Here is a 15,125-nt window from a genome sequence, read left to right as displayed (position 1 = left end):
CCTGGGCGAAAAGAAAATAACTGTCTATCATTTAAGCCACTGAATCTATGGTGTTTTGCTGGGGCAGCCTGAGCCAACTAAGACAAAACACACATTTATTATCTTACAGTTCTAGAGGTCAGAAGTCTGGATGGGTCTGACGGACTAAAATCAAAGTATCAGCAGAGCTGTGTGCTTTCTGGAGGCTCTGGGGAGATTCTGTTCCTTGCCTCTTGGAGCTTCTGCAGGCTGCCTGTATTCCTTGGCTTGTGCTCCCTTCCTTCGTCTTCACAGCATATCACATCCACCTCTGCTTCATCCTCACAGCACCGTCTCTGCCTTTTCCCAGCCTCTTGTCTACCTTATTAAGGACCTTGTGATTACATTGGGCTCACCCAGATAACCAGGATAATCTCCCAGACTCAGGATCCTAATCACATATTCAAATCACTTTTGCCATGTAAAGTAACCTATTCACAAGTTAGGGGCCTTAGGTATGGACATCTTTGGGGAACTAGCATTCAACCTAACACAAGAGGTAAAGGGAGCCAGCAGGTATGAGCAAACAGAACTTCCTTACACTTAATCCCCAAAAGGCATGATTGTTATTAGTGAATTGAAATTTGTTAAGAACCACATGTTCCTTTTTATATTCAGGTATAGATGAAAATTCAAATTTAATTTCAGTTATAACTGCAACTATTGAAAACCTTGCTATTTTGACAAATTTGGGAATTTGCCTTGTGGAATTATCAAATTGTGTCCATTAAAACAAGATATATAGGGGCACCTGGGTGGCTCGGTCGTTAAGCGTCTGCCTTCGGCTCAGGTCATGATCCCAGCATCCTGGGATGGAACCCCCATCAGGCTCCTTGCTCCGCAGGAAGCCTGCTTCTCTCTCTCCCACTCCCCCTGCTTGTGTTTCCTCTCTCGCTGTGTCTCTCTCTGTCAAATAAATAAATAAATAAAATCTTTAAAAAAAAAAAAAAAAACAAGATATATAATCAGTTAGATGCTTGAGTCAAACAACTGAGTTTAAACCCAGCCCTATCACTTTCTGTATGAGTCTTGACAAAGTCTGTGCCTAACACACTGAAGACATTCAATTTCAATAAATATGAGTTCTTGTTAAGTCTCATTATTAATCATTGGTTTATCTTCTTCTTCACAAAAGGGGCTTGTCTAACTAATAAACCCTAAACCCTGAAAGTTTATTCCTGAGCTGTCATACTGGAGTGATCCTGTTTGTGTCGGGATTGATCAACAAATGAATAGGATTAATAAGATTGTTAGCAGAAAGTGTGAGGTTTTCAGGGTGGCCTTGAAAATGGGACAAGCATTTCATGAAAATAATAAGAACTTCAAAAGCAATAAATGTAACACCATATATTTAAGAACAAAAAAATGTATCTTTATGGATACAAGAAGGAGAAAAATAATAAAATATATAAGAGTGATTACAAAGGATTTTATTTATAGAAGCTAATAAATGTAAGTATTATATTATTAAAACAGGAGTGAGATTAGATGCCATTCTTTTGAATATTAGTATAATATTTAGCTATGGTGCCAACAGTAAGATAAAATAAGATGTGTTGTATGAAGGGGGGGAAATCGGAGGGGTAGACGAACCATGAGAGACGATGGACTCTGAAAAACAAACTGAGGGTTCTAGAAGGGAGGGGGGTGGGGGGATGGGTTAGCCCGGTGATGGGTATTAAAGAGGGCACGTTCTGCATGGAGCACTGGGTGTTATGCACAAACAATGAATCATGGAACACTACATCAAAAACTAATGATGTGATGTATGGTGATTAACATAACAATAAAAAATTTTAAAAAATAGCACTAGATGAAGTAACGTTAAGAATACAATAAAGCAAAAAATAAAAATAAAAAAGAAAATAAAAAAGAAAAAATAAATAAAAAAAAATAAGATGTGTTGTTCAGTTATATCTAACTTGGATATTTAAGAATTTGACTGGCCTTTTCCCCCTCATTCCTGGAAGGAAGACTAAATCCTTAGACTTTCTGGAGTGATAAGAGTATCTTTGTTGTTCATATGGGCCCCTTGAACCATCTGAGTTTATGCTAATGAGATGACTTGTGGTGGGCCCTCAGATAGCTTGAGGACAGGGCCTGACCAAGGCCAACCACATGATTGATAGAAGCTTTGGGCCATGTGAGGTCAGCCCAACCTCCAGGCCTCTGGGAAGAAGGGGGCTAGAGATTAAGTTCAACCACACAGCCAGTAATTCGATCAATCAATTGGGTGCACTTAATGAACACCCAATAAAAACTCTGGACTCAAGGCTCAGTGGAGCTTCCTGGTTGGTGATGTGCTGGCAGGGTTTCATGTCCTGAGGACACAGAAGCTTCAAGTTTGGGACTCTCCTGGACCATGCCCTGTGTCTCTTTATTTGGCTGGTTTCGATTTGTATCCTTTACATACTTGTATCAGAGTAGCACTTTGCTGAGTTCTGTGAGTCATTCTAACAAAGTATCGAACCTAAAGGGAGTCATGGAAACACCTTGAATTTATAGCCAGCTAGTGAGAAGTACAGTGGCTTGGGGACCCCCACACTGTGGCTGTCTTCAGAAGTGAGGGCATTCTTGTTGGGGGCTACACCCTTTGATCTGTGGAGTCTGACTCCGAGTGCTTAGTGTCAACATTGTGTTGCAATATTGCACCAACAGATTGAGGGAGAATGAAAGGAAACCCAGAAATCCAAGACAGTTAATTAAATCAAACATGTGGCTTTTGAAAGAGTTAAAATTATTTGACCTAAAATATAGAGTGCTAAGTTACATCAGCAGCATTTGAGCCAAATGGAGCTTTGATATTTCTTAACTAGCTGAAGTGAAGTTTGACCTAAAATGAGAGGTCTGTAGAATTCTGACAGAAGCTCTTACTCTCTTCCCTAAAGTCATGATGTCATCACCTGCAGCCCTTATCATTCTTTCTCCATTGCTGTTGGTTAAGTATCACAGATGGTCCCTTTCTTTCCTCTACTGTTCCCATGAAACCTTCTCTGGTACTTCTGCCAAGAGATCCCAACACCGTCACCCCATGCTCCTGGGTTAACAGATCCATGCCTCTTAGAAACCACCACAAAAGCCCCCAAATAAATCCATTTGTGTGCTCTAGCCCCCCCCCCCCCCCCCCCCCCCCACACACACACTCTCCTTTTTAATTTTGAGGACAAGGAGTACACTGTGAAAGGCATTCTTTACCTATACGATTTCTCCCTGGATCCTGTGAGTCTCCCTCTTGTCCCCTCCGTTCCTTCACCCCCTGGGCTGAACTCTGGCTTGCCCTTCTGACTGCCGTGCTGTGGTAGTAGTCTCCTGGTCCCTGCCTCATGACTCATGGTTTCCTCTCCATGCCTGCTTCTGGCTGGTTTGCCAAGCCTTTCCTCATTGCCTGCTCTAACCTCTGGGTATTAATATTCCGATTTGACATCTGGGCGACTGAGACAGAAAGGGTAGGTCACCTGCCAAGGCTGCACGGTGAGCACGTGGCAGGGCTGGGCTTGCAGCCTGTCTGCCTGAGGGCTGTGTTCTCCATTCTCCCGCGCTGGTCCCCACCAGCTGAGCCTCCGTTACCAGGCATGTGCCCCCATGTCCTGCAGGCACTCCGCTTTGAAAACAGTGGGTCAGCCCCCGAAACCTTAGCGTCAAGAAGGTGACAGAAGTATGCATGTCCTACAAAAAAAATTCCAAACCGGTTCCTCTCTTTTCTCTATCCACTCATTATCGGAAGCTTATGAAATTTAGTTAGGCTTTATTTCTACTTTACAGTCTAAATTCTCTCTTGGGTAATCCAGGAAAATGTCTTTATACCTTCTTCACGTTAAAAATATTTCAAGTATCCAGAGCCTGCTCTCTTGCTTTTTTCATGTGTTTGGATCAAGAGACTTTACGTATTAATTTTGTTGCAGAAAAAAAAAAATGGTGTCAAACCAATTAATGTTTAAATGTTTAAAAAGAAAAAAAAAAACACCTACACAAATCCAAAGGAGCATTTCAAGATCTGTTTTTTCCCTTATTGTAAGTGAAATTCCCATTAGTGGCAGCCAGGACTGAACACCGATAGAGAATGGGGTCTCTTGTTTGCAGAGATGGACTTATCACATGGTTAGCAGCTGGGATTTATGTGGAGACTCATTAAATAAAACAGCAGTGGCAGCTACCTCCTGCTGGAATACACTTGGAGGTACAGTACCTGAATTTTTCCAATCCTAGCTAGTCTTTTATGCTTTGTTTTATGTCTCTCTCATTTTTCTGACTGTTCTTGACATTTTCTGACCTCACAGTACTTTTATTATTATTTTTATTGCTACTATAACAATGATAACTTAAGGGCCTGATTTATATGATGGCAACTTAGCCAAGGGGGAGATTAAGGCATACCCAAAAAACATGCAGTAAATGTTCAAGTCTATTAGCCTTTCATTTTTATTAAGTGGGAAACTTTAGTTTTGTTTTGACACAAATGAATTTGGAGAGTCATGAATAACTGCAGGATTGTTATTTGCTGGGGGGGCACATTGCTGTGGGTCCTTGAGCAGATGAAATAATTTAATCTTAATGTATCTATAATTGATACATCATAACAAGACACTCAGCTGACTCAATTTATTATTTTTTAGTAATCAGTAGTGGTTTTTCATTCTTTCCAAAATAATCATAATTTTCAGAATTACAAACATGCCACAAATTATTGATAAATTGCCTTAATTGTAATAATTTATATGTGTAACTGTTTTATTTGGGAGATGCCAGACCTCTTGTGCTTCCAACAAAAACCGATCTCTCGTGAGGGTGAGTGGCATTGTTCTGAGTGCCTTTCAGCCTCAGTGTGCTCAGTGTGTAGGCACAGAACTGCGCAGTTGCAATCCCAGCAACACCTAAGCAATTTGCACACTCACTAGCAGGCTAGGACTCAGTTTGCTGAAGCCCAGTGCATGGACCATGAGCCTGAGATGCTAAGGTCTCCCTCCTGCCCTTGAACCCATAGTCTTCCTCTAGACTCTGCTGTGCTTGCCCAGGCTGTGTGATGGAGCCTCTGTCTTGGGTCTTTGCATTCTACTTCCCAGAGCCCAGCGCCCTGCTCTTTACCCTAGCCTGCTGGCCTAGGGTTCTTACTGGTGCCTGCCTGCAGTGGACTCCTCTCCCTATACTCCTCACCCTCAGCTGAGGTTCTATACCAACTGCATGCTACTCATCATTTCCATCTTTCTGAATTATAGTTATCAACCTTATTGATGGCTGTGATTTAATGAATTCTGGTGAACTGAATTTAACGTACTATTGCTTCATTGTTTCACCATTTCCGTGGAGTTACTGAAATAACATCATTCTGTATGGGATAAATAGTTTGACCTTGAACATCACTAGACAGACTTTCCAAGACCTTCACAGGCTCCAAATCCTCAGACAACATATAACTTCATTCTGAAATAGTAGCACACATGTTTTAGGTGGATTTTTTTCCCTTAACCACTGTTCTATTTAACATCTCACTCTTTTATCTAATATTTCAACTTTCTGGCTGAGAACCATCTCTGTGGTACCTCTTCATTTCCTTCACCAGCACCAGCATTTAGTTTTATTTCTAAGAACATATCTCACAAGGGAAGTTTTCACCTCTTCATGGGAGTAACTCAGTATTGAATGGTAAGCAGAGGCCAGAGCCCTTCTGAAACTCACAGAGCTGCTCAGCATGGTCACTCAGTGTGGCCAATTATATTTCTAGAAATGGCCATAGCAATATTTGCAGTCCCACATGTTCTTCCAGAACCTCACCTCTCCCCTATCAAGAAGTGGAGCCTCAGTTTTCTCTCCTGGAAATTGGGTGGGCCTTTGTGATTGCCTCAGTGAATAGAATGGAAGCACAGGTCCCACCTGACATGCTGTTATGGGATGCTTGCTCTTGGGATCCAGTCATCATCCTATGAGAAAGTCCAAGTCAGTCCACATGGAGAAGCAACAGTCAGCACTAACCTCCAGACACAGGAGGGAACCATCATTCAAACATGGGCGTCTTCTGCCTAGGCCCCAGACAACAACTCTGTCCAAATTGCTGACCCAAAGAATTCATAAGCATAATAAATCATTGTTTTAGGGCACTAAGTTTTGGGAAAATTTGTTATTCAACCATAGTGACCATAACATTCACTAGAGGACTAGTTCAGACAGACCAGCCTCAGAGAGTATAGTTCAGATTCATACCTTGGCACACCTCCATGGTCATCACATCATGGCCCCGCAGCTCCTCACCAATAGTGGAAGTGCTCGCCTCTGTAACCACCCAGACTGTTGACCCTGCACCGTGTGAACACTAAGCCAGAGTGTGATCTCCTCCTTTCTGATAAAGCCAGCCAGTCTCGGTGTTAGGAACATAAAGAAACTTCAAAATGAGCATGCAGTTTGCTCTGCTTGAGAGAAAAAAAAAAACAAAATGGAGGTTTAGACTTTGTCAGTTTTCTGTAGATCCATGTTCCCTCTCTTGAGTTCTTGCTGGAAAGCAGCCACTCAGCCCAAAATGGCGTCTCCTAATGCCCCCTTGCACCCAGGTGGGTCAGGTGACTATTTCAGAGCAGAATGCCATGTCACTCCTGGGCCTTCTTCCTCTCTTTTCCTGATACCGACTAGAAGTGAAGCTCTCTGAGCCCCAAGGGGATGGAGACGTCCACAAGATGGAAGGACACTGGTCCCTGAATCAATATACAGAAGACTATCATTAAATACCCAAATGAATCAAAGGCAGCATGGATGGAGAGGGGATTCTCTTGTGTTAAAACTTTGCCATCCAGTACTATAGCTTCTAGCCACATGTTCCTGTTAAGCCCTTGAAACAAGGCTAGTCTGAACTAAGATTGTTGTACATGTAAACTAGATACTAGATTTCCAAAGAACAAAAAAAAAAAAAAGTAAAATATCTCAATTTTTATATGAATTACAAGTTGAAATGACAATATTTTGGATATATTAGATTAACATATTAAAATTCTACCTCTGTGTGTGCTCTCTCTTTCTCTCTCTCTCTCAAGCAAATAAATAAATCTTTAAAAAAAAAAGAGAGAAATTGGTTTCTCCAGAGTGAGATGTTATCCACATTCTTAAAACTTAAAACTAAGTATTTTTTAACTTCTTAAGACTTTGAGAATCTTGTTTTTCTGTCCTGTCATTTAGAAATAAGAGAGTTCTACAAAATACCATCATGGCATTCGTTGCCATAGTCATGGTTAAATTACTATCGTTAGGGAAATGAGGCCTAATAATATAACATATGAAAATTGTATATAACATTATGACTTTCATCTGATAAAACTATTTTTTTCTTGCTAATTGTTAGAATTTTTCTTATTTTTTATACTTCATTCCAAAGATTTATTAAGAGTACACATAAAAACATGTTTTTAATCCTGTTTTTCAATTATAAGCCATCTGGATTTGTTATGGCCAAAGAACTTCATGAATTATACTCCTAATCCTGTTTAGCTAATACAAGTCTCTACTAGAAAATAATGGGTCAACTTCTTAGGACTTTGAGGTATTATTGCAGCTTTATCTAGCACATTTTTATTTTACTTGTCTCATCAGACTAAGTCATCCTAAGTATGCTTTTTTAGAGAAAAATTTATGCTATAACATAGATTACTTCTCTATCAAAACTACTCTGGGAAACTCTCTTTTTCTCTCTGCATGCTTTCTGAATTATAATGTTTGAAATATAGTTGCACAATTTTAATTTGTGTTGGTATGTTGCAGTGATTGATTATTCAGATCTGCAAAGGCACATCTCTGATAAATCCAATGCAAAAAAAAAAAAAAAATAGGCTGCTGTATGTTCAGTCACATCCAAAAGAAGCAAAAATCCAACTCTGTAGAAGCATTGAAAAGTGTTCTTATTCTTTTCTGCAAAGCAGTGAGTCTAAAGTTCCTCTTCACCCATCCGCCCAAATGTGCCCGGTTTCTACCCTATCTCTGCCCCAAACTCTCTGCTCTAAAATTCCATGTAATCTGACTCTCCTCTTTCCTTCTGTCTCTCGCCTCTTTATTGTCCTCTTTAGCCAGTATTCCTTTGAGCACCAGATAGTCCTAGGATCAGACAAACACTGAACATCCTCAGGCAGGAATAGAGGAAGAAGTTTTGTGAAAACTTACAAATGAACTTTTCTGGTCTTTGTCACATACCATTACACTCAGAATTTTTCTTTTTAATTGGCAATCAAAAATAGCCTACCTATAACATCCAAAATGTAACTTTTGTTACAGCAGATTTAACTTCTTAATATTTTACTGGTATCAACTAAAGTTGAAAAGTTTTTATGTTTTTATTTTTTTTAAGACCAGCCCATCTATCATGACCACCTATGCAATTATCACATATCCTGGGCCAGCCATAGACCCAGGGTGAAGGGGCAGGACTTTATAAGTCACCCACACTAACCTTAACATGTTAACATCTTTTCTGTGACTAAGTACCGGAATGCCTCCTGTCCTTGTCGTGTGCATATTTGAAGTTCATTAATATGAATGAATAAGCTGCATTATCAGAGAGCTGGTACTGATGTTTTCACATTTCTCCCTTTTAAGTATATGCAGTAGTAATTCAATTGCCACTTCTGAAGATAGCAAAGCTGTATTTATTCCAACAGCATTATCATTACCTGTGTAAAACATCACAGTTCTTCTTAAGGAGAAAAGAAAAGTTAACTTTATGCAATATGCATTTCATTATTTCAGTTCACAACTTTATTCAGATTTTATATTCCAAAGACTAAGAGAACTATGCCCCTCCTTTGGATTCTTTGGACGTTCGGATTCTGAGCAATACTTAAGATTCATCTGACATTTATTAAGTCAGGTCCCAGGGATACAGTAGTGAGAGAAGCATCCTCGGGACATGTATCGTTTTGTGAGGAACACACAAGCACACAGTTAAAATATCAGAGTCCAGAAAGACTCTACACCCCATGTGCCAGCACCCCATCCGACCTCAGCAGGACTTTCCAACAGAAGGGATGTCAGGAGTGTCTGAGCTAATAACATGCTTTGAGTTGAGTGATCAAGTCCCCAGTTTTTCCCCAGTAAAGCCCCAGAAAGTTCTGAACCTTTCTGATCCTCGGTTTTTGACAGGGAAATAGTCGTGCCTCCTTCTCAGTGTTGTTCTGAGAATTCGCCAAGTTAAAACATGGCTATGCATGGTGCCTGGTACATTGTAGGCATTTAGGAATATTACCATTTAACCCTTACTCATGCCTTCCTAGCAATTCCTAATATTTCTCTTTGCCAACACTGAGTTAAAATCAGTAAGCTTTAAGAATGAGGTATTTAGCCATGAGGCATTTTTATCCAAAGCCCTTAGTACAGAGCATTGATCCTTCTGTGCATTTGATGATGGTCCTGGTTGCTCTAAATTCAGGTTTTTGTTTGTTTGTTTTTTCTAAATTCGGGTTTTTATTCATCCTAACAAAGTTGTCTTAAGGCTTGGACTGGAAAGATATTATTAGAAGATTAAGGTTTTGGAGCATTTTGTGGCCTCTGGTGAGATTTTTTTTAAGTTATCTAATTGCCCTTACTCAAGATAACTAAGAAAAATGAATGCTCACAAAGCTTGAATTGAAGATTATTGTGTTTGGTTATGTGTATCTAGAAAGAGTGACTCTCAGAACACACCTAGGTTTGGGTGGGTTGGTTTGGATGTTTTGTTTTTCCCTCTTGCTTTTTAAGTACATGTAACTAGGTCTTTTGCTAGGAATTTCTTTGGGGCTAAGCTGGAGTAAGGAAATAAATGAAAGATTTGGACCAAATTCTGTGAGTCTGGACTAAACCAGGCCAAATTCTCTTTCCCCCCATGCAGTTTCAATAGAATTCCATTGAATTAATTTTACTCGTAATAAAATCAGTTGTATTTCAAGCCTGCCTCCAGACTCTCAGATCCTTTTGATCCAAGCACAACAGCCTGTTGCTGTGCAGTCTGTTGAACTTGGCTGTGAGGGTGGGACAGGGGTTTGTGTTTGAAGTTAGCCCATTCTACCCCTGCTCATCAATATTTCAGGACAGCTGGGATTCTCTGAAAATCAACTTTTGCCAAAAAGGGGGGAGGGGGAGTTGGTTTGAGAGGATTGTGCTACTTCTAAGTTATTATTCCTACAATACTATAAAATTATAAAAGGCTCCACAACCATTAAGAATATTGGAACCTGGTGACTCATCTTTAAGTATGAAGTTGAAAGGAAAGGAAGTTATGACCAGCAGGGTTCATTCCAGAGGATATTCACGGTGGGACATTATTCTCCAAACTGACAATGCAGTAAGGCTCAAGTCCACGTGGTAGAGCTGCCACTGTCCCTCACTCGAGGTGGCCCAGCCTGGGACTAAAGGTGGCAGAGGACAGCAGAGGGAACCAGGCCCAAGAGCTTGACCTCCACACTTGGGAGCTGAAGCCCACCTGAGGTTGGTTCGGAGTGAGGCCATCAAGGAAGCAGTCAAAAGGCTCCAGAGTCAGCTTGAGCAGCAAGGGGCTGGGAGCTCACACCACAGCTCAGAGAAACACAGTATCAGAAACCCACACCAGAGAGAACGAGCAACAAGACAGCAGCAGGAGTTGAGCTCCCTCACAGCTTCGGTCCCTCAGTGGGGACCCGGAGTCAGCAGCAGGGACACCTGGAAGACCAGGAAGGCGGGGGCTTCCTTTGTGGGGGGTCCTGCCTCATATCCCTTAAACAAACGTCATTTTCTCACTGTGCTTAGTTAGCAAAGAGCTTTCTCTAACTGGCTTTTTGTCCTGGGCCTCCAGTGATTTCTGCATCTTCATGGATCAGGGACTTCCCACTAAGTCCATGCCTATGACCTTGGTGATCATATAGCACAGATGGGTTTTCGTCTGACTTCAACAGTTGTAACAGTTGCAGAGAGAAATTTACTTCCCGCAGGTAATTCTTCAAACTCAAATTGTGTGCGTCATGGGATATGACAGAAAAAAAAATCTGGCTCTAGTTTTTAAAATTTAAAGTTGGGTTCTTTGATATGACGGTTTTAAATTTATACGTGAAAAAAATGATGTGGCGAGAGGATGCTGCATCATAAGGCCTACAGCAGGTCACATCTCTCCATGGATTTTGCGCTTGTAAATCTCTGGTTGCAATTCAGTCTCTCTGGTTAAAAAGAAAAATCACCGTCAAGTATAATAATGCAAAACAGGACGGCAAGGTCTTTCTCTAAGTCACATCCCAAAAGGCGCTTGAGCTACTGTCATAACAGGAGTGAGACGTATGGCTTGGGAAGTGACAGAGAGCTGGACAATGTTGATCCTCATGGAAGAGCAAACAGAGCAGAGAAGCTCCTGACTCCGTGGGCCTGGCGGCCCGGCATCACCGGCTCTTGCCAGGCAGGCAGCGGGGGAGGCCTCCCTAACCGAGACATCCAGCCCCACAGGCTGGGGAACAGGGAGGAAAAGGAGGTGGTTTATGTCTGATGGCTACAGGCTCCTCGTGCCATGGAGGGACTACTCAGGGAGCTTTGACACACAGGTGTGCAGACCTTTCTGTCCCTCCCCTCTCACGGGCCAATGGGGACAACCCTCAGGAAGCCTCAGGGCCACCTTTGCCACGGTACAAGCTCTTCAAAGAATAGTCATTGTTTCCATTTGTGGAATATATTCCATGTGTCTTCCACCATGCTAAGTACTATAATTTAGTCCTCATAAGAACCTCTGTGTTACTACATATTATCTCCATCATTGTGCAGGTGAGGAACTGGGACTTAGAGAAGTAAGTTTGCCCAAAAGATGAAAAATAGTTATTTAGAAATGAAACTTTTAGTCCTATTTCCTCAAATGCAGTTACCAAAATGTATTTTTTTTTTTCATATCTGTGAACAGTAGGCTGCAGGTGGAAAGCCTGGATTAAATATGTTTCTCTTTTTATACTTGGAGTCCCTCACCAGCTCTTTGGAAAGCTTGGTTATTTGTGTGTGGCCTGAGGGAGCTCTGTGGTAGGAGGTGTCCTCAAAAGACTAAACTCAGAACTGGACTCAGCAATGGAGGCAGGACTGAGGAAGAAGTGATTCTGTCAGGGGGGTTCCATAATTGCCTGCTTGTGCCTGTTGTTCACTAAAACGTACCTGATCCTGCAGCTATAGGGCTCGTTCCCTCTTAGAGTCCTGAGCAATTAAAGACAGATGCTTTGTTTAATTCATCCATGACCCTCAATAAGTGGAAAAAGAAATTGGATTGATCCACTGATCAATCGTTTTTCTTTGACCTCTATTGATTAGAGGGACTGATAAACACACAATATTGAATTCTGCTTTCCAGCTGCTTATATACTATTCTTCAGGGAGGTGGGGGAGAGCAACAAAAGAGCATTTTCAGGACATTTCCTGTCAAAGGACATTCCTATTTACACAGACATGTACTCATCAAGAAGAAGACGGATGTCTCCACTGGGGTCAGATGCACGGTCTCTCACTGGAAAATCGGAGGCTGGGTCAGAAGTTTCCTTCCACAGTCATAATCTCTAGAAGCTTCTCAAGTCACTCATGGTTCTTTGGTCACTTTTGAAGAGGATTTGGAGGAAGAAAGCCTGGGTAGAATTCCAGGCTGTTAACTCACCAGATATATGACTTTGGGCCTCAGTGAATTCATCTAGAAGCCAAGGGAATACATCCAGCTCCAAAAGCATTGGTCAAGAGACTGTCATTGGGGCTGTGTCAGAAGGGACAGACCTGGGCCTAGAGGTCAGAGGGGAGCACTGAGGGGAATGAGAGAGGCCCATCTTTGAAGTTTCCCAGCAAGTGGCATCTTGGGTCTGGGCAGAAAAGCACCCGGCATTGACCGCAAGAGAGACCTGCCAGAGAAGGGCCACCCCTGCGTCCGGAGGAGGCCTGCGGACTGTGGCAACCCCCCCTCAGGCCTAACTTGTAAACAGAGTGGAGGGTTTTTCTGTAGCCAGGCCTGACCCAGGGAGCAGCCGGGAGGGCATGCGGCTCCTGCAAGGTGACAGGACAAGCCCTTGGAAGGAGCAGGCACAGCAATAAGAAACCTGAACCAGGAGGGCAGCGGGGCTGTTGGGGTTGGAAAAACATTTTCAGGCATACTTCTGCCTTAAAGGAAAAGAAAAAAAAAAAAAAAGGAAGAAAGAAAGAAAATCCAAGGGGCCGGGCTCTGACGGTGGAGCTGGTACAGCCCTGGCCCACACTGGTCAGGCCGCTGCTGTCGACGCGCTTTGAGGTCTGAACTGCAAACGTCAGCAGGCTTTTTCCTGGCTGGCAGGAAGGGAAAGTTCCCTCCAGTGACAGACAAAAATAATGGATTTGGGGCAAATCGAGGCCTTCCGAGGTTACAGTGAAAATTAATGGAGGGCCCCGTTAGCTAATGTTGCTCTAATCCTGCAGTTTGGGGCGTTGGGCTAAATTTCTGTTTTATGGCATGTTTTACAAACTAACCCATTTTAGATGTTGGAACACTCCAGGCTGGAGTGAGTTCCAGGTCAGGAAACTTGCCCCTCCCCTCGAATTCCACAGCTCCTCGGCCACTCCTCGTGCAGGGCCTGCTGTTCCACTTTGCTATCTCCACTGAACCTTTCACATCAGCTCATTTATCTTTCAGGTGTTATAATCATTGACTTCAATCAGTATTCCATTATCCTAAACAGGCAATTATCTACATTGTCACTTTTGCCTTTGCTCTTTTGACCTAGGGGTCACAGGGGCCCAAGTGTAACTGAATCCAGCAAAATTATTCCCTTACCTGTCATATAAATAGTCATCCCAGCAAAATGAGACCCAAGGGGGCTTTTCGAGAGGTGTTGAGAAGGCCAGTCTAACTCGATCCTTTATTCAGCTCTTTAAGGAATGCAGTACTGTTTTGGCACTCTATCAAAATAAAACAAAGTTCCATTTTTCAGCTTCTTTTTTTAAAGCGTGCACCCCTGAGCTTACAAATGCTTCTTTGTGGCCTTCTTTATTGAAATTTCCATTCAGCTCTTCCATCTGTTAGCTGTGTTTACCACTATTTCTAGGGAAAGAATTCAGCATTTCACCTTTATTTGGGGTGTAAGGTCATAAAACTGCCTGGATTATTTCAGCTATATTTATACCAAACTTAATATTGCTTCTTTAACAGGTTTAAAGCTTTTAATTCCCTGGTTCATTATTCATGGTGAGTAGTCTGAAGAGAACTGTTTGTGTTTTAAAATGAGGAAGGCATTTTATACCTTCTTGCTGTCCCTTCTTCACCCACTAAAGAAAATGTGTTCTACAAATGTGAATTTCGTCCAAAAAAACATCTAATTAAACTCCAGTTCTATCCTGTACACATAGCAGCTGACTGCATATGATTGCATTTCAGGAGCAGAGACTTGCTCAACATCCCCCTTTTTCCTAGAAATATTAATATTACTATGATCTTAGCAAACTCTTTTTTTTTTTTTTTTAAAGATTTTATTTATTTATTTGACAGAGAGAGATAGCGAGAGCAGGAACACAAGCAGGGGGAGTGGGAGAGGGAGAAGCAGGCTTCCCGCCGAACAGGGAGCCCGATGCGGGGCTCGATCCCAGGACCCTGGGATCATGACCTGAGCCGAAGGCAGACGCTTAACGACTGAGCCACCCAGGCGCCCTGATCTTAGCAAACTCTTATAAGACTGATGGTGTAACACCCACTGTCAGAGCCAGGTCTCCCAGACTGAGCGGACATATGTGTGTGCATGTATATATTTATAGGTAGATATGCATGTGTGTGCGCAGGTTTGTATACACGACATGTATGTGTGCATAGCTGTGTGTGTTTGTACATGTATGTATGTGTGTGTCTGTATCTGTTTTTAAATTTCTCAAAACAAGATGACTCAGCCTTCAACAGTACATTTGAACTACATTGTTTTGAACTACATCAAAATATAAAAATGCAAACAGACTTCTTTTTCTTATTAGAATTGCCACATCAAAAAAAATTTTTTTTTAAGTTTCACACATTTCCCATGAACTTTAAGGAAACAGTGTAGAGTAGTGAAAAAGAACATCACCTTTGAAGCGGGCAGACAGTAGACAAAGTCTCAGACTAATTAGGAGTTTTATGAAGTGAGCACAATAATACATCTGACCTCCGTTTCTTCTGCCATCAAATAGGGGCA

General features: G+C 41.9%; 1 protein-coding gene across 1 annotated transcript in view; it reads left to right on the top strand.

Moving 5' to 3' along the window:
* GMDS (GDP-mannose 4,6-dehydratase) overlaps positions 1–15,125 on the top strand; it is a 628,435-nt gene that overhangs the window by 463,242 nt on the left and 150,068 nt on the right. The window lies entirely within an intron of this gene.

The sequence above is a fragment of the Phoca vitulina genome, unplaced genomic scaffold, assembly GCF_004348235.1.
Source record: "Phoca vitulina isolate PV1807 unplaced genomic scaffold, GSC_HSeal_1.0 scaffold31, whole genome shotgun sequence".
NCBI lineage: Eukaryota > Metazoa > Chordata > Mammalia > Carnivora > Phocidae > Phoca > Phoca vitulina.
The sequence above is the reverse complement of the archived record's forward strand: the minus strand, read 5'-3'. Positions and strand labels throughout refer to the sequence as shown.